We start from the raw sequence: 20,000 nt of genomic DNA on the forward strand, positions 1-20,000 counted from the left end.
GTTAAAACTACAAAAGGAGGGCCGGCCCGGTGGCTCAGGCGGTTAGAGCTCCATGCTCCTAATTCCGAAGGCTGCAGGTTCGATTCCCACATGGGCCACTGGGCTCTCAACCACAAGGTTGCCGGTTTGATTCCTCGACTCCCTGCAACTAACAATGGCAACTGGACCTGAAGCTGAGCTGCGTCCTCCACAACTAAGACTGAAAGGACAACAACTTGAAGCTGAACGGCACCCTCCACAACTAAGATTGAAAGGACAACAACTTGACTTGGAAAAAAGGCCTGGAAGTACACACTGTTCCCCAATAAAGTCCTGTCCCCCCATGCCCAATAAAATCTTAAAAAAAGAAATTAAAAACAAGTGAAATAGCCTGCTCTCCAACAGCAGCTGCGTAGTGTTTGAGAATTCATGGCACTCACTGTCTCACAGGCTGGATCATTCTAGCGAGTTGGCCAAATGAGGGAGATCTTCCCGGGCAAGCGGGACTGTGACACAGTGTAACGCTCCCTCTCTCTGACTCTATCCTAATTCTAGCCTGCATTTTCCCCATGGCCCTCAGGCTAACAGCTCCTGCTATAGATAGGCTAATCACTAGAGGAATTCTGCCTGAGGCTGGAATTTTTGGAGGAACAGCCTTTGCAGAAGAAGTGGGGAAATGTGTCCAAAATAATGATGGTTTATCAAAGATTTGCAGGAGCCTCAGGACCAGATTCAGCACTAGCAAGAGTGAGTGGATTGGGAACAAAGAGATTTAGAGATTTTGTGCTCTTCAGTGGATTCCTGTGGGTATCCAGATCTTGCCCCACCCATTCTCCCTTCCCTTGGTATAACAGAAGCCTGAATTCTGGGCTCTCTTAAGGTGGATTTGTGGAAGGCCTAAGCACCCCCACCCCCATCTTCTCGAGCTGGCACCTTTTTAATCAAAAAGCCTTCCAAACGCTAACGTTTTGAATACTGGCCTTTTGAAGCATTGGGCAGACGGATTTTGAACCAGTAACAGGCCCACAGAGGGAGTACAACAAATCCTCAGAGAGCTGCGTATGCACCACGCAATCTATGCCCTGGTGTTCTGGGGACCTGACCGGGCCACATTTACAGCAGGAATGAAAGCAAAGCTATTGCAGGCAGCACGTGGTATAGGAACGCTTATGTCCATGCGAAGCCCCGTGGTGGGACAGGACATCTATGCCAGGCAATCTATTGCAGATCCAAGGGAAACAGACTGGTCCTGAGAGCATGTCTGAGCCATGGGAAGGATCTGGAACTTGGACAGAGGGAAAGCAAAGGGAGAAATAAATACAGCAAGTAAAAGAGGGCCTGTGAGGATAACCCAAAAATGACTGTGGCATGACTTGGTTGCTGCAAGTACCTCAAGAGAAAAGACTGCTCGTCAGCCTCCTGTAGTGTTAGTAGGATTATGGAAGACTTCCAAACCTGAACAATAGTTCCAGCTGATACCGTCAGCCCCCCTTAGTGGACATTCCGCTAATATCCGAGGGGCCCTCTGGGATTTCATCCTACTCTGGTTGGGTGCCTCCCACCCCCCAAGAGCATAGGATGAAGGCCAAGGTCATCCTCAGGTGAGGACCATAGGCGGCAATCAGAGGCCTCATATGGAACTCACTATTCATTTGTTCCCCAGAAATAAACAGGGTAACTGCTTTGGTTGATACTGGCGCTGCAGGCACCCTAATACATGGTCATCCTCAGAAATTCTCTGGCCTCCTCTTGTGCTATATACCTGGCTGTGGAGGCCAGACTGGGATGGTCAGGAAAGTCCACCTCGTTCTGCAAATTGGAGGCTCTCCCCTCTATCCCTCCCCTGCCCCCGTGCCCACCCCCATGCCCGGAGGGTATGAGATCCTCATTTCCGGATCCCAGACACCATACTGTGCATTTACATCTTGCAGAGCCAGACTTTACAAACCTCTACTGGAGACTTCTGCCTTTGAGTATGAGTAATATTAAACCAGCACTGAAAAGCAATGCCAACTGTGAACCTGTGAGTTTTACTGCCTCCACAGACTGGTGATGGTCACACAATAACAACTACTGGGAGGACATAAGGAAATACGGAAAATTATGCAAGAACTCCACCGTGTGGGCATTGTGTGCCCTGCACACAATACCTTTCACAGCCTAGTGTAGCCAGTAAAAAAGCCAGACGGCTCTTGGAGGATAATAGTGGATTACAGAGCTATTCATGCAGCTGTGCCTAATACCGTCACCACATGATACTTTGGCTAAGGTCTTAGGAACTTATCACCTTGTGCTAGACCTGGCACATACACCTGGCTGTTGAATCCCAAGATCAATTTGTATTTACCTGGGAAGGGCAATAATGGACTTTTTAGGTGTTTCCTCAAGTCTATCTACATAGCTGCACCATATGCCATGTAATGGTGGCCCAAAATTTGTCACTATTTTCTTTCCTGACCTCTGTGAAATGGGCCCATTTCATTGACGATAATAGTGTTAACTTGTGAAGATTTGTGTCTACTGCAGAAAATCCCGCAGGCCTTGCTGGACCACCTACAGGAGAGCGGATGGGCCTACTTCTCGGGCTCCCGCTAAGTGGTACGGAAATCCATTTCAGCTTTCAAGTCACCCAAGACACACCTCATTTATAAGTTTCCTTTAATCACCGCTACCCATTACCCGACTGGAGTGGTCAGCCTCTTTCTTCCGTCTTTCTCTGCCCTCCACATGTGGAGGGAGGTTTTCAGTGTCAGGGCCTTTCCGTGGGTCTGTGTGCCATAACAATGAGGAAACTGAGGCTTAGAGAGGTTACTTCACTTTCTAAGGTGACCAACTCAGTATAGAGGCAAAGCTCTGACTGGAATCCAAGCCTCTGAAGCTGTAGTTTAGTTATCCCGATATCTCCCCACTATGCCCAATGCATAGTAGAAACTCCAAAACAAAACAAAAATCTATAGTTATGTGGTTCAGGACTTTGGGATTTCATGCATCCATCAAATTTCCAAAGGCATTTTGGGAACTGGCAGGGATGGCCAAATGCTCATTTTCCTCTGCAAGGACCTTAAAAATGTCACTGTCATTTCTTCAAAGAAGAAAAAAAAAAAAGCAGAAGTGTTTTTTTCCAAGGAAAATTAGGGAACAATTACCAGAAGAAGGAAGGAAGGAGGCTGGGCAGCAGAAACAGATGTACATCACATAGGAGAAATAAAACTTGAGCACCAGGAGTATAATACAAGGGACAGCATGGTAAGATCTCTACACTGATCAAAGACAAACACATTAAAATAACAGTGGCATAGCACTGAAAGTGAATTTGGTGATATTTATCAAAACTTTAAAAAGCACATTCCTTTTAACTCAGCGATTCAATTTCTAGGAATCTATCCTATAGAGATCTTTTGACCGCTATACCCCAGGGTGTTTATTACAGTGTGATCTGTTCCAGCCAAAGATTGGAGACCTGCATGTATATTGAGGGGATAAAGATTAATTAAGCAATTGTAATCCTATTGAGTAAAATGTTGCTGCCGCTGTGCAAAAGATTCAAGTACATCTGTATATGCTGATGCGAAGAGATATTCAGGATACATGATTGTGAAATGTGAAGCGCTCACCACACTAAGTATTATTTGATCCCGTTTTATTAAAAATGAGAAGTCACATACACATACAACTACAAACAACCACCCACACATAGGAAATACACACATGCCTGCACACACACACACACACACACACACACTCACCCGGACACATCATATTCAAACTACTGACAACCAAAAATAAAGAAAAAAAATCTTAAGGAAGCCAGGGAAAAACGACATCTACAGACAACACACTCATCGGAAATCACGTAAAGCAGAAAACAATGACGTTCTTCAGGAAGAAGGAACATGACAACAGACAGCTATGGGTCTACAAAAAGAAATGAAGATCTTTGGACATGGATACAAGAAAGGTAAATATAAAAGCTTTTCTTCCTTATTTTTATTCACTCTTAAAGAGAGTTGATTATCTAAAGCAGGGATCAGTAAGCTCTAGCTTGTGGGTTTGGCCGTCTGTTTTTATGAGCATAGTTTTGTTGGAACGCAGCTATGCCCATTTGATTATGTAGTGTCTACGGCTGCTTTTGAGCTGCAACAGCAGAGTTAAACAGTTGCAATAGAGACTATACGAACAGCATAACATATTTACTATCTGGTCCTTTAGGAAAAAGTTTGACAACCACTGGTTTAAAGCAAAAATAATAGCAGGGTATTATGGGCTTATAGCACACATAAAAATAAATATACAACAAAAATAGCACAGAAATGGGAGGGAGGACTTGGTAATATACTACTGCATGCAAAGTAAATATTTGCAGGGCAAACATGTGTTTCACTACTTCTATAATCTACTATTTACAATGCACTGGACAACAGCTATGAAAACATTATTCTTTAGACTCAGTAATTTAATCACCAATGTTTAATTTATTGACTTATTAGGAAAATAAATAGACTCTCAGACTTGGAAGAAACTTCTCATAGGCCATATAGAAGAATTATTCCTTCCTTGATAAGCGGTTGTCCAGCCTCTGCTTAAGTATCTTCAGAGATAGGGCACTCACCATCCTCTTCTCACCCAGTATAAGAAAGCTGTTTGTTATATCGAGCTTAAAAATATGTTCCCCTCACCCCCTCACTCATTAGTGCTTATTCCAACCTCACACTAGAAGCAATTCCACTCTTGCCATTTACAGACTTGAAGCCACTTTGCTGAACAGCCACTAAGGGACACGGAAAATCTTCCAACAAAGAAATATAAAGCCAGAAAGATACAGAGAAAACTCCTTTCATTAAGCAACTGCATTGTTTTTAAAGAAAGAGTGTGAGTGTGTATGTGTGCATGTGTGTGTGTGTGTGTGTGCGCATGTGAGAGAGAGAGAGAGAGAGAGAGAGAGAGAGAGAGAGAGGAGTCAGGTTCAAACAGTCTCAGAAACACCTTGGGAATGAAATCTAGATCCTGGTTGCAAATTGGCTTGGATGCCTGAAGGCCACACAATTTGAATGAAAAAAACAATCTGAATTAGCAGCCACTATTTAAAAATTGGCAAAGTTGTTTACACATGCACAAAAACAAGATTTCTGGCTTCTTTTAAATTTGGAAATGCGTCCACCCTGGGCCCTCACCACCTGGAGATGAGTACTTTAGACTGAACCACGCACCCTTTCCTGGCCAAAGTTTCTGCTCAAATAACTCAGGGTGGCCAGTGAGAGAAAAATCACATTTTTATACTATCTCTTTCTGAGTAGACTGTGGACAGTCTAGAAATTTCCAAGGGGATACCACCCAGAATCACCATCCAAACTGAAAATGCCTTAGAGGGCTTCCTACAAACTCTTCTTTTTCAAATTGAGACACTGGAGCTGTTTAGAGCTTCATTCAGGTCCCTGGCAGAAACAAAGACGAGGATGGGGCCCCAATGCCCGATGAGGTCGCTTCTGACTGGGACCTGTCCGAAAGAAGGCAGCTTCTATGTTAACAGAAATTCATAAGCTCCCGCAGAACCCTGTGACAAGTTGGTGGGAACTAGGAATTCCTGTAAAAACCAAAACCCAAAACCCAGCAGCAACGACAACAAATAACAGCCAATATCTTTATGTTCCTTTTGTGATGTCATTCACAGGGTTCAGGGGAAAAGAAAGCATTTGAAAACAATTACTAAGCTCCCTTTTAATGCAGACTTTTAAAGCAGTTTTTCTTATGCTTGATTAAAAAACTCTAGCACCCAAATGTGCCAATGAAGGGCACACCAAATGCAATAGCAGATTTTTAACGTGAAGACCGTGGTGTTTAAGTAGGTCGACTTGTTGGCGGGATTGTTATACAGAGGTTTTCAGTTCTCCCATTTTACAGATGGATAAATGAGGCCCACTAAAAAGGGAAGATTTGCCCCAACATCTCACAGCTTTCTATTCGATATGTTTCTCTAGCATGTTAGAGGATGAGGGAGCTGGATGGCCAGAGATGCTTAGCCCTCTGAGCTGATGCCTTCATTGTACAGACGGGGAGCCTGAGGCTCAGAAAGACTCACAGTGATTATGGTAATAAGGTTCCTCCTCTAACACAGACCACGGGAGGAGCTAGTATTTCTTAGGTCTGCGTGACAGGCCAGGCTTTACGCTGAGTGCTTTAAAAGCACTGTTTAATTTCATTCTCACTACATCCCTATGGAGCAGGGATTATTATCTTCATTTCAAGGATGAGAAAATTGAAGCACAGGGCTCTCTAGCTTAGTTTCTCCTTCTAAAATGTGAGGAAATTGAACTCACACAGCGTGCTTGCAACGTCAGTCATTTCTCAACAATATAGGTGGAACACCTCTATTAGTTTTCTCATCAAGTCAGTGTTTTAGAATTAAATTGATTTTAAAAGGAAATAGTATAATGCCATTCTAAGCTGCCACGAACAGAACATATTAATACAAACACGTAATTAAGAACATAAATGTTGTCCATCTCCCGTCTGCATCATTGCATGTACCACCAGAGGCATGGAAAAACGCTTACAAAAACCCTGAATGAAATGAACTTTAGGTCCCATCTCTGACTCTGTAAGAACACAGAATCCTGGAGTCTGGTGAGGCCTGACAGACAGCTCTAGAACAATGCTTCAAGAGATACCAGCCACGAAAAGTAACACCACTAACATCTGCTTGTAAACAAGATGACCTCCAGGTTACCTACAGCCAATGGGTCTCCAGGAACCTCTGAAAGTACTTTACTCCGGGGACAGGGAGACACTTTCCCAGCCAGGGGAGGAGTGAGGGGACGACCTTTTCTTGGGAGTGAAGAGACAAATGGGGTTACCTGTGCTGCTCAGACAAGGGAGCCCTCAGGAGACAGAGACTACCTGAAGAGTTCACATGCAGTATCTTTTCCTCATTTTGCTTCTGGGTTTTGAACAGGAAAAACAGTGGCGACTATTTCAGTTCAACCCTTTGGCATGCAGCAGGCTCCGGGTCCACTAACACTGCTGAGGGCTTGGAAACTAAAATGTGCCTGTATAAAGTGCTCTGAAGCTTTGTGACTCAGTGTGGTCAGAGGACAGCAGCATGGGCCTCATGTGGGGTGAAGGATGCAGAACCTCAGCCCCGCCCCCGCCGCCGCTGCCCCTCCCCCACCTCCTGAATTAGAACCTGCATTGTAACAAGGCCCTGGGTGGTGTGTGTGCACGCTGGAGATTGGGCAGCGCTGCTCTGAAGTGCTGCTGACGCTGCTGCTCTGAAGGCCACGCTCTGCAGAGCAAGTGCTTCAGGGCCATCACCCCCATACTTGGTTGATCATCAAAATCAGCTAGGGAACTCAAAACACCCCACAGAGTCCTGGATTCCAAATTCCAAACATTCAGATCCAGCACAGCTAAGGCAGGGCCTGGGGATCTGTTATTAAACAAGGTCTCGGGGTGATTCTGGTGCTCAGTCAGGTTTGAGGAAGATAACAGCTTACTATTTAGCAAGTACTTACTATGTACCAGGCAGAGGCCTAAGCACTTTGCATGTATTAATCCGTTTGAGTCTCACAACAGCCTTAGGAGATAGGTACTAGTATTAGTCTCATTTTCCAGATGGGAAAACCGAGGCAAAAAAGTGAAGTAACACCAAAGTTTGAAATGGTGGAGCTCTAAGTAGAAGTCAGGTAACCGGCTCTAGAGCAGGGTTTCTCATTCTCAGCACTATTGACATCTAGGGCTGTCCTGTACATTGTGGGATGTTTAACAGCAGCCCTGTGTTCTGTCTTCTAGTGGCCAGTAGCATACCCCTTCTAGTTGTGACAACCAAAAATGTCTCCAGACATTGCCAGGTGTCTCCTGGGGGGCAAATCACCCTCTGTTGAGAACCACCACTCTAGACTCTATACTTGTACCCTCTAAACTCACTCTACCTCTGCTCTAAAAACCACTATGTTCTCAACAGTAGTTTTACACTACATGGCCTAACAAGGGAGGAATTATTAGCCCCATTTTAAAGCATGACTTACCCAGGGTCACACGGCTTATGAGTTGCAAAGCTAGCTGAAGGCTAGAGGTGGACTCACTCAGTCTTTACTCCTGATTTCTTTTTCCTTTCTTCAAGGCTTGCCATGGATGTCCATGGGATTAGCTACACAGCAACCCTCATTCCTTACGTGACCTGACTCCTCTGTATCAGTTATGATTTCTACAGGTGCTTCCCCTAACTACAGTTGATTGGTTCATGGGTGGCACCTGACCCAAGCTGAACCAATGAATTCCTTCCCTGGATTTTTGGGAACAGATAGACATGAGCGCAGTCTCCTTCTGATGCCTCAAATGGTAGAATGTAAAACTCGAGAGCTGTGGACAGAGCTGGTTGCATCAAGAGAAAGAAACGGAGCCTACAGAGAGCTAATCTGAGCAGAGGTATCAGAAGGAAGCCTGAGGTGGCCCGACTCCCAGGTTTGCGCTGCTCCCAAAGCCTGACTGCCTCAGGACCCTTCTTGGGACTTGGTTGTCCCATGAAAGTTCCAAGGATCTTTCTCATACAGTTTCCTTTTGTTCTCCAATTACTTTTATATTAGTTGAATCAGAGTTCTTACAAGTTTCCCCTGGTAACAAAACACCTTCTTGTTGTGAAACAAACAACAACAACAACAGCAAAACCCCTTCCCAGTATCAGTAACCTGCACCTAAAACTTTGATGATCTGTGGAAGCATACCAACTGATAATTAAGTTCCTATTATTTTGAATAGGAAAAGCTTATGTCACATGACACATCAACCGCAACATTGAAAAACATTCAAATTTTTAAACGCAACTAAGGCGCAGTAAAATATCTGTATATCAGGAACAACCTGTGATGTTAGGGCTACAAACGTTTACAGTGTGATACTGAATGCAGGTTAACACGGTTGTTGCAAAACGTTGCTTGGTCTACAGTGACACCTTTCACATCCTCTTTGGGAACATTTGTTCTGCTTTCCCAGCTGTCTGTGTGGGATTCTAACATTTGACTAGGTCTGGAATGTGAAACAATGTAAGAAGAGTCTCAAGCCATTGCCCATAGATGGTTTTGTTGAATCTGTTGTACTGAGTTTGGGAACATAAAATATAAATGTTTCCTATATAAACTTTATACAGAGAAGTTGTAGTAGGAGAGATCCATTCATTCTATGAAGTTTGCACATTAAAAAAAATAGACAGTCTAATAGGAAAATGGTGAAAGGTAATTTTCTGGGTGCCCATCCTGTACGTAGGTCAAACAATACAGACGTATATAAAAAAACACACCCTAACCTGAAATGTCCCTCTCCAGAGGAGACCATCTACTGAGGCAGTGGCCTGGGGTGGGGAACTTGTCTGGAGGGTGTGCTGTAAGATGGGCAGGAGGCTTCCCATCTTGAGGACGGTGGTCAGCACAGAGGTGAAGGCGGGGACAGTGGCACCAGGAAGGCCAGGGCCCACACCATCCAGATGCCGAAGTCCAAGGTGGGTGTGGGGCCAAGTCTTGAGCCGCTGGCTGATTTGACCACCTACAGATAAGAAAGGATTATGTGACCCTCAGCTGCCAGTTCCTGTCCCCGTGTCCTCCAGCCTTTCCTGCCACCCTTCAGCCCCCAGCAGCACCAGGACACTGGAGGTTTCCTCTGCCGAACATTTCCCTTGCCTCCCAACCTGCCCTTCGTCAGCCTTCAGAGACAGTGCCCCCCAAACGAGAGCACAGCACCCAGCCCATGTCTCAGTACGGTTTATCACAGATTGTAATTTTTCACTAGCACGATTATGGCGAAGGGTTTATTGTCCCCACTGGAATGTAAGTTTCCTGAGGGCAGGAACTTATCTAGTTGCTCATTACTGTATTGCAGCACCGTGACCAGCTCATGGCCGATAATCAGTATGTCCCGAGAAAAGGCGATTTTGTGGTTGTGCGAACATCACAGAGGGCACTTACACAAACCTAGATGGTACAGCCTGCTACACACCTGGCTAGAGGTAGGGCCTATTGCTCCCAGGCTACAAACCTATACAACATGTCACTGTACTGAATACTGCAGGCAATTGCAACCCAATGGTATTTGTATAACTAAACATATCTAAACACCAAAAAGGTACAGTAAAAAGATAAAAGATAAAAAAAGGTACACAGGTATAGAGCACTTACCATGAATGGAGCTTGCAGGACTGGAAGTTGCTTTGAGTGAGTCAGTGAGTGAGCGAGTGGTGAGGGAATGTGAAGGCCTGGGGCATTCCGGTACACAGCTGTAAACTTTATAAACACTGTGCTCTTAGGCGCCACCAAATTTATAAAACATTTTTCTTCAATAATAATTAACCTTAGCTTACTGTAATGTTTTTACTTTATAAACTTTAAAATTTTTAACTTTTTGACTTTTGTAATGACACTTAGCTTCCAACACACACTGTGCAGCGGTACAAATTATTTTTTATATCCTTACTCTATTTGCTTTTTTCTATTAAATTTTTGTTTAACTTTTAAACCTTTTGTTGAAAACTGAGACACGAGCATACACATTAGCGCAGGCTGACTTCCACTCCACATCTCGTCCCACTGGAAAGTCTGCAGGGGCAGGGACACGCAGGGAGCTGTCATCTCCTAGGATAACAAGGCCTTCTTCTGGAATCCCTCCTGAAGAACCTGCCTGAGGCTCTTCCTGAGGAGCTGTCCCTCTTTTCAGAAATATGTCCTTGGTGGTTTGCTTGGTTTGTGTGTTTCTGTCATCACCGATTTGTTTATCAGCAGATAATGCTCCGTGAACATACAAATGAAAGCCTTTCGGTGTTGGGGCCCATGTTTACAAAGGTTTTAAGGAGCTTGTTGAGATCTGTAAAAGCTCCTGCTGAACCCTTCACTGTGAATTCTCTTGAGCATTCTTCCTTTTCCTGCAGTTTCCTTTTCTCTTGCCTCTTCTCCAGCGACGTGTTGCTGTTCCAGCTCTGACCACGTCTCATTGTTCAGTTCCTCAGGAACCCCCTCTAGGGGTAAATCCATGTCGTCCTCACCCATATCCAGGGAAAGGTTGTTGGCCATCTCAGCACAGCCTGGTTGATTTTTGCCACCTCTTACCCCTAGCAAGCCCTTTGCATTCATGAACGAACCTCTGGAGTGTCTTCTTCCAGATGCTATTCAGGCACTCCTTGGTGACATCACCCCAAGCCCCAGCAAGATTCTGGACGGAGTCATAGATGTGGTAGCCCTTCCAGAACTGGATTAGGGTCTTCACAGTGTTTTTCTCAGTTTCAGGCAAAGGTCCTCCTCACGGAGGAGGCCTCAAAAGCTACTCTAACTCCACGATCCATCGGAGAGAGAGAAACCACTCAGATATTGGGGTGAAGATCACCAATAAACTGAGGACGGCCAGGAGCGTTATCAACAATAAGCAAAATCTTCAAAAGTATATTCTTTTCCAAACAGCACTTCTCCGTTTTGCTGGCATAGCAATTCTGAAGGGCACCTGGGAAGAGGAGCTGGGCCGCTCATGCCTTCTTATTGCTCCTGCAGCACTGACAGCGTGTCCTTAGGAAACGCTTGAAGGCCCTGGGGTTCTCCCTGTGCCAGAGCACAAAGGGTTTCAACGTGTAGCCCACAACCCTGCCCCCAAGCAAACTGTTATCTTGTCCTTACGAGCCTTGCAACCTGGCATTCTCTTGGCCTCCTTATGGATGGAAGTCCTTTTAGGCACCCGTTTCCAGAATAGGGAGGTTTCATCCATGTTGAGTATTTGCTCTGGAAAGTAATTTTCCTCCACAGTCAGTTTATCTAGAGTTTCCAAAAATTCTTCAGCTGCTTTCACATAAGCACTCACAGACTCACCACTCACTTTCCCATTAGGTAATGAACGACAACTCTTGAATCGTTTACACCATCCAGGGCCAGCAGTAAATTCAGCATTGCCGTTGGGCCTAGCCTTTTCTTTCAACACCACAAACAAATGTTTTGCTTTGGCTGGGATGGTCATGGTGCAGAGAGGGCTACACGTCTGTGTCTGGTCTTCATTCCCGGTCAGCAGAAGTTTCCCCATGTCTGATTCAGGCCCTCCTCATATTTTTGTTAGTCTCGTTGCCTTCATTGAAACAGATCCTTGAACAACTTTTGTCATTTTGTTCCTGGTCTTCATGATTGTAGCTATAGTGGCCTGGGACATGCCTGACTGGCAAACAATAACCATCACTGATTTTTCCACCTCCGTAGCCCGAAATCCCTTTTAATTTCATTTCCAGAACAAGTATTCAATGTGGCCTCTTACGGGCAACATGAGCAGTGGATTTTGTATTAGCTTAGGGACCATGATGAACAAAACAACACGAGATTAAATCAAGCACAAGAGAAAGTGATACAATCAAGAGAGCAGTAGACACGAGATGTGTGAGGCTGTGGCTGGCGTCACCCAGCACACTGTTTTCCAGCAAACTGTTTTTGTAAGTAGAAAGCGTACACGCTAACATAATGATAAAAAGTATGGTATGGGAAATACACAAACCAGTAACATACTTGTTTATTATCATTATCAAGTACGATGTACTGTGTACATACTTGCACGTGCTGTACTTTTACACCACGGGCAGCACAGGTGTGTTTACACCAGCACCAGCACAAACACACGAGGAACACATTGCACTGAGATATCACAAGACAGGCATTTTTCTGCCCCATGTAATCGTATGGCACCACTGCTGTATATATGGTTTGTTGTTGACAGAAACGTTGTTGTATGGGGCATGACTGTTATTTGTTGAATGAATGAATGAATGAGTTGAAAGAGAGCATTTAGGGAAATTCTGAACAGAGACAGAGAGATGGCCAGATACTTCCTTTTTTTTTTTTTAAATAAAGATTTTGTTTATGATGCCAGAAAATATTTATGGTTAAAAATTTAGAAGACCTGAAGAAACAAAGAGAAAGTATCAGGAGAGCCAAATTATCTCTGGAAATTCTCTTTGCAGCATTGTTTATAACAGCGACCACATACAACAAAATAGAAATAACTCAACTGTCAATAAGGAGTTGGTAAATAAATCATGTACAATGAGTCCACGATATATCATTAAGCAAGAAAGAAAAGTTAAATGGCAGATCAATATCATAGTTTGAAATAAAATGAGTATTATATGTGCATATTCTAATATTCATGAAAAAAACCCTGAAAAACTATTCACATAACTTTTAGTGGTATGTTTTTGCAGTAGGGGAGATTTATGGGGAGCTGTAACTTGACAATTACTAGATTATTGTGCGATTTTTCTTTAAGAAAGAGCTATATTGCTTTTGTGTTCTGAAGGGGGGAAAAATCAACTGTAAAAATTTAAAAAATGAAGATAAAAGATAGATATCTGTAGATTCATTTCAGAATCTTCAGAATCTGCTGTTAATATTTTAGAGTAGATATCATATATATTTAGACATATGTATATACATGCAAACATATTTATTTACCAAAGTGAGACCTATTTGTACACAGTGCTTTGCAGCAAGCCTTTTTTAAGGCCTATACTACTTAAGTTTCTTCTAGCATTAGGGTTTGAAGACCTATTTGCTGAAAATATACACCTAACATATTTATTGGGCAGTTACTTCGTTTTAATAGTTCCAGAGAAACTTTTCTAGCCTCAGGGAGCTCACAGGCTAATTACAGAGATACGGATACACAACTATATTCAAGGGAAACTATATATAGCAAAAAAAAATGGGGTTGACTTGAGAAGGGAAAAATACGGTGGCAATTCCGCTGTGTGTATCAGGGAATGATACCCAGAGGGGTGGGCATGAAGGATGGGAGTGATTTAGATGGCTGGAGCTGACAGAGTGGAGGAGGGAGGACATTGCACGTGGGAAGAACAGCGTGAGTAGGGGCTCAGAGGTGGGAAAGGACTGGATATATCTGGGAATAGTAGGTGGCTCAGATATGTTGGGCATAGGGCACATAGAGGAGAAGTGGGACGACAGGCTGGAGGGTAGGAGGTGGCCAGGTCACCCAGGGTCTTTTGAGCTAGATTAAGGTCCTGAGACTATGTCCTGTTCCATAGGGAGACCTTGAAAATTCTCAAGTGGAAAAGGTGTCCTCAGTTTTCGCTGTTGCTGCTCTGAGGGGAGGACCTGGAGGTGCCAAAGCAAAGGCTGAATTGTTGAGGCTTTCACTCACGTGCTTGCTTTGGAGGGAGCTGCCCAGGCTCAAGCTGGGCCACCTCTTGCTATCTTGTATTTCTGCTCCAGCGCTCTGCTCTATCTGTTTACGGTTATCTGCCAGAAACCCACAGAACACATAGCAAGAGCCCTGCTGGCCCACAATCAGAAGAACACAATGTACCTGGGCGTTGGGAGGAGGATACGATCTGCTACAAAAAGAGGGGAGGCAGAGAGAAGATGGGGCACCCGGCGTGCTAGCATCATCAGCCCCTGCCTCACTTCTCTTACTTGGGTGCTTTGCTACCCACAGCCGCAGGTAGGACACCTTGTGGCAGCCTCAGACCTTCTCCAGCTCCAGAAGAAACAGGAACACCCTGGCAGGCTCATTCCACCCATGTCCCGGTATGTGTCCAGGCAGAACCTTTGCTGTGTCCAGGTAGTTATGGAGTCAAGCGGGCCTGCCTTAGTCTCCTTCTCCCCTTATCTGCTGCCCAATCTCATCTGCTTGGAGAAGGAAGGCTCAGCCCGCCTGCAAATTCCAACTGACTTGACTTGGACACCCAACACTCTGCTCAGAATTGGCCACCAGTCCCCCACGGGATGACTCTGCTTCCATCTTGACCCTCCAATCTATGCTGCACAAAGCAACCAGAGTGGTCTTTTAAAAATTATTGATTCTTTCACACCTATTTAAAACCCTAAGGGGGCTTTCCTCTGCTTTTGGAATTACATCCTAACCCGTGATTTGGCACCTGCTACATTCCCATCCTTTCCTGTCACACCCCTTCCTCCTCATTCTGTATGCTTTGCCAGTTTCTGGAAGACTGAGTCGTCCCCACTTCACAGCGCTTTGCTGAAGCCTTCCTTAAAATCGTTCTTCCCACGACTCTGCAAGGGGTTGGCTCTTACATGTCCATCAGGCCTTGGCTTACCCATCACCTCCTCAGAGAGGCTTTCCCTAACTTCCTGTAGCTCTTACCCTAACTCATACTTATATATTTACTTCTTTTCTTATTTATTTTCCATCTCCACTGCTAGGTTGTAAAACTCCATCAATGTAGGGATTGTGTCTATTTTATTCACCCCTATCTCCCTAGCACCTAGCCTGGTGCCTGGCCAATAGTGGGGACTAAATTGATACTTGTTCCATGAATGGGTGAGTGAATTAATGAGTAAATGGGACTTGGTTTCCTAGTGAACGGGCTGATCTTCTAGAAAGTACAGAGTCCATCTGACTTTGAGTCACCGCATGCTGGCTGGCTGGCATCCCCTATGTTCAGGGTCATGAGCCATCTCAGACTGGCCTGGGGCCTCCATAGCCTGGCTCCTTTTTGCTTACAGATACCTTCTAGCTTCTTGGCCCTGGATGCTACAGCCCCTGGAGCTCGAGGGTCTACCAACGCCCATGTCCTACACCCTGGTCCCAGCTTGCCTTAGACCTAATGCTTCTTCTGCCTAGACAGGTCCACAATTAACAGTCAGTAGAAGCGAGTAAAGATGTTTACAGTGTACTTCAAATCACAGTTACAACAAAATGTGGCATCAAAATACATGTCTAGTAAATGACGGCCAATAAATCAGATGATTGTTAAGAATCCGTTGAGGTCATCCATGCAGAGCACTGAAAACAATGCCCGACACACAGTCATTATTCAGTAAAAGGTTAGCTACCTCTAGCGCGGAACAAACTAGCTGCCCAGACTGTGAGCAACCTGAGGTCGGAGGCCCATCCTCATTGACTTCTGTGTCCTCCTGAGCCTAGCACAGAGCCTGAGCACAAAGAGCTCTGTAAAGCTTTGCAAAACGAATGAATGAACAAAGGAGGTGTCTTTTTTAATCAACCTCTTAAATTGCACAGGAGGGAAGATTTTGGGAGGAATGAGTATGGTGGGATCTTATAAGGCAGTTCTAAAGAAGGCTGTATACGTGCCAAAGGTCTTTTTAGAAGATAAACTATCATCCGTCCTTGAAGGTTTAAGGGGCCAGTCTGCTTGTCTAGAAGTGTTTGAGCACTAGCTGTAATAGGAAAAATTCAAGCATTTTTTTGGGAGGAAAGAGAATGTTGAACTAAATGGCTTCTGAGTTACAGGACAACCTGTGGTTAAGACCGCAGAAAAATACACTCATTCCAATCCCAGCTTTGCTGCTCCCATATTAGCTGTGTGGCCTTGGGCAAAGCTCTGCCATCTCTGAGCCATAGGTAAAATAGTGAGACTAAGCCCTCTTGCTTAGAGTTGTTGAGAGGGTTAAATGAGGTGCTGAGTATTAAGTATCGTGCAGGCAGCACTTATATCCAGGATTTCTCCCTCGGGTCCTGGGCAGGGCAGGGCAGGGCCTGACTCTGGTGCTGGCACCCGCGGGTTTTCTGTCACAACTCTACCCATTTCACAAGGAGCTTTCTCCACAAGAGCTCACAAGGCAGCAGAGGGAGGAAATGTTCGTTTCCACTTGTCCCCAGAACACCCCCAAGTGAAGGTCAGGCCTCCTGTCCCGGAGCCCTGGGTGCAGTGGGATCCAGTTAGCGTCAGTGCTGAGAGAACAAGAAAGAACAAAGGACCCAGGAGAGCCATGGTACCGCATCAGACTCACTTCTGCTTGGGCCAGCCAGGGCCTGGAGACGCAGCCAGGGCCTGGAGGTGGGGCTGGGCCACCTCTGGCTCCTCCAGCATTGCCTCATCTCTCAGTAAAAACACCTGTTTTTGTGGACAGTTTTTCTGCTGGGGGATAATATCATGATGTCATAGAAATTGAGAGTCGGAAGGAACTTGGAGGTCATCTTGTCCTGAACATTCCTGCTTCCTAGCAGGCAGGGTTCAGGGAAGGAAGCCTAAGTGTTTTAGGCAGAAAAATGCCTAAAGAGACCCCCTGCAGTCAGTCCCCACCCCACATCTCCCAATCAACCACTGATTACCTTTCTGTCACTAGTTTTTGCTCATTGTATAAATATGATTTGATATAAATCAAATCATATAGCATGTAGTTTTTGTGACTGGTTTCTTCCACTCAGCATAATGAGATTCCACCATGTTTTTTGCATGTATCAGTAGTTCCTTCCCACGATATACGCCACAGTTTACCAATTCACCTATTGATAAATATTTGGGTTGTTACGAGTTGAGCTTTACTAACCTGTCTGCTATGAACATTTGAGTACAAGCCTTTGTGTGGGCCACAGCCAGGACTACAGTGAGGCAAGCTAGGAAGCCTAGTTCACAAAATTTAAGCAGGCACTCACTCTCTTGTTCCTATTAGTGCTAATGCTGCACTTGCACAATCCTGAGAACGACTGCCTTCTTAAATTCTCTACCTGAGGCATCTTGCTTGCCTTACCCTAGTCCAGGCCCTGGGTAAATACCTAGGAGTGGAATTGCTGGATAGGATAAACATGTGTGTAACTTTATCAAAAACTGTCAAATAGTTTTCCAAAGTGGTTGCACCATTGTACACTCCCACTAGCAATGTAGATTTCCTTACCAACATGTGTACTTCCAGTCTTTTTTTCTCTGTTGCCACAGATGGATTGCTTCCAGCAAATATGGCTCATCTGCGAGATTCTTTCTGTCAATCTCATCTTCTTGGGTTCCCTGATTCAAACCAGACTCGGGGGAGCTTTGGTTGATAGTCTTGCTGAACTGTTTCCACACCTGTTGTTGCAAACAGAAGGGATACAGCTGTGCAGTTCTGAGTGAGCTCTTCATCTTCAGGAAAAGACTTTATTGGTGCTTTTCTGAGCTCTGCCACCACTGGGTCCCTTTACTAGTCTCAGAGTTTCTTTCCCATTCTCCCCCACAGCTTCTATCTGATTTTGGCTGCTTTTGTTAGCCCTTACACATATTTTGGTATCTGTGGGTTCTATTTACCTTCTAGCTTTGCTGAAAGTAGAATTTGCAGGGTTTTTCTTTTTTCCTTTTGCATAGTTTCTAGAGTAAAAGAGTCAAAAAGCTTATGTATATACACATCCATTTTGAACTAGAACTCTATTTATATTTCTGAGTAAAGTGTGGGAAGACTTATGTATTTAAGAAAAGTTATCTGGGAACCATAAAGAGGTGTTATTGTATGCTAATTTCTAATTAGGACTGCATGATGATAAGGTTGATACAGTCCTAACAGTATCTGAAAATGATGTAACCTTTTTTCAAGGGTCTCTCTAATAAGGGTGTGGTAGTCAGGTGTAAGAAAGAATCCTTATTTATAGTCAAGGCATCTAAGGAGCAGATTGGGGAAGGCAAATTCCCACTTGCTTCAGAAATTCCAACAGGGAGCTGTGTGGTTCTCACAAAATCTGGTTTTCTTGGGTAAGACTTTAAGAGGAGCCATAGAATCAGTGATATTCCAGGTATGGAGAAGACCTAAAGGGTGCATTCATTGACTTGCTCAGTAGCATTCCAAGCTCAGTTCCTGACACTGAGCAGTCAATAAACTGGTAGGTTCTTCCAGGGAGGGGATTCATGAACTGAGCATGAATCTTTATTCCTTTCTCTTTCTCTGGTGAAATGAACCAACTGGAGTAGATTTTTAAAAAAAAATTATGTTTTAATCATATATAAAGTAATATATGTTTATGAAAGAATTTCAACAGAATAGACAGTGAAGAGTAAAAGTCTTAAGCAAAACAAAGTACTGATATTCATGATTCTCAATTTTAATACCACAAACCTGTACATTTCTGTGTATATTTCTATAAATACATAGTGTAAGGTTTGAAGAACAATACTCATATTGTGGTGACTTTAAATCTTTGGAGAGAAAAGTAAATTTGGGAGAAGGGAAATTTTCACTGTTAATATATTGTCTAATGTTCCTAATAAGAATATATTAATGTATTACTTATATAACTTTTAGTAAATATTTCAACAGCTTATTGAAATATAACTTATACAATAAATTGCATGTATTTAAAATGTATAAGTGTTTTGGGAACGTACAGAGGGATAGTGGATGGGGGGAGGAGGGTTCACACAGTGTGAGGGATATAAATGATAAACGTCTAAGTTTTGCTGTCTTGTGCACCTGAAACTAATTTAAAAAAATAAATAAATAAATTAAAAAATAAAATAAAATAAAATGTATAAGTGGATAAATTTCAACATATATATTCACCTGTGGAACCATGACCATAATCAAGATAGTGAATATATTTGTCATCTTGAAAGTTTCCTTATGCCCCTTAATAATCACTCTCTCCTCTCCTGACCTTATCCATTCCAAGGCAACCACTGATGTTTTCTGCCACTGTAGGTTATTTAAAAATTTCTAGAACATTATAAATGGAATATTTTTTCTGACTTCTTTCACTCGCATAATTATTCTGAGATTTATCTATTTTGTACCTGTACCAATAGTTCCCTTTTCTGGCTCAGTAGTTTCATAACTTTTAAAAGTAAAACCTGCTAATAGAAGGAGGAAAGAGAAGCACAGGTAACACACACACCTCAAACATACTGAAATGTTGCCATTCATTTAAAAATGTGGCTTCAAATTTTTAACTCTTTGGAAAAGAAAATGCCTTACCTCACAGTCCCATTTCCAGGAGCAATCACAAATGAGTGTAAACTTCTAAAAATTAAAGATAATTTTTAAAAAGATGTTTTTTTATTATTATTATAAAAGCAATACGTGCTCATTGAGACATGTTAAAGAAAACACAGCGAGGGTCAAAACATCCTGTCTCTCATAAGCCCCACTCAGGACAGTGCGCTTGACTCGGGACTCACTGCGCATACTCCGAGACCAACGCCCCGCCCAGTTTCCTGCTCTGTCTCCAGAATGCGGTCCTTCCCGCAGTGGCAGCAGCAGGTCGCCAGGGGGTGCTGCGGAGCCGTGGGAGCACCGCGAGAGGGGAGGAGCTACGGCTCGCATGAGCTTGTGACCAGGGCC

General features: G+C 43.9%; 1 long non-coding RNA gene across 1 annotated transcript; it reads right to left on the reverse strand.

The window, feature by feature from the left end:
* Positions 1 to 7,165: 7,165 nt before the first annotated feature.
* LOC141567293 (uncharacterized) lies at positions 7,166 to 19,917 on the reverse strand. The gene is made up of 3 exons (XR_012489846.2): positions 19,635 to 19,917; positions 17,595 to 17,764; positions 7,166 to 9,510 (listed from the first exon to the last, which is right to left on the reverse strand). It is a non-coding gene; the product is annotated as an uncharacterized LOC141567293 (long non-coding RNA).
* Between the last annotated feature and the right edge of the window lie 83 nt (positions 19,918 to 20,000).

Source organism: Rhinolophus sinicus, chromosome 5 (assembly GCF_057876585.1).
Source record: "Rhinolophus sinicus isolate RSI-liver-muscle chromosome 5, RSI-T2T, whole genome shotgun sequence".
NCBI lineage: Eukaryota > Metazoa > Chordata > Mammalia > Chiroptera > Rhinolophidae > Rhinolophus > Rhinolophus sinicus.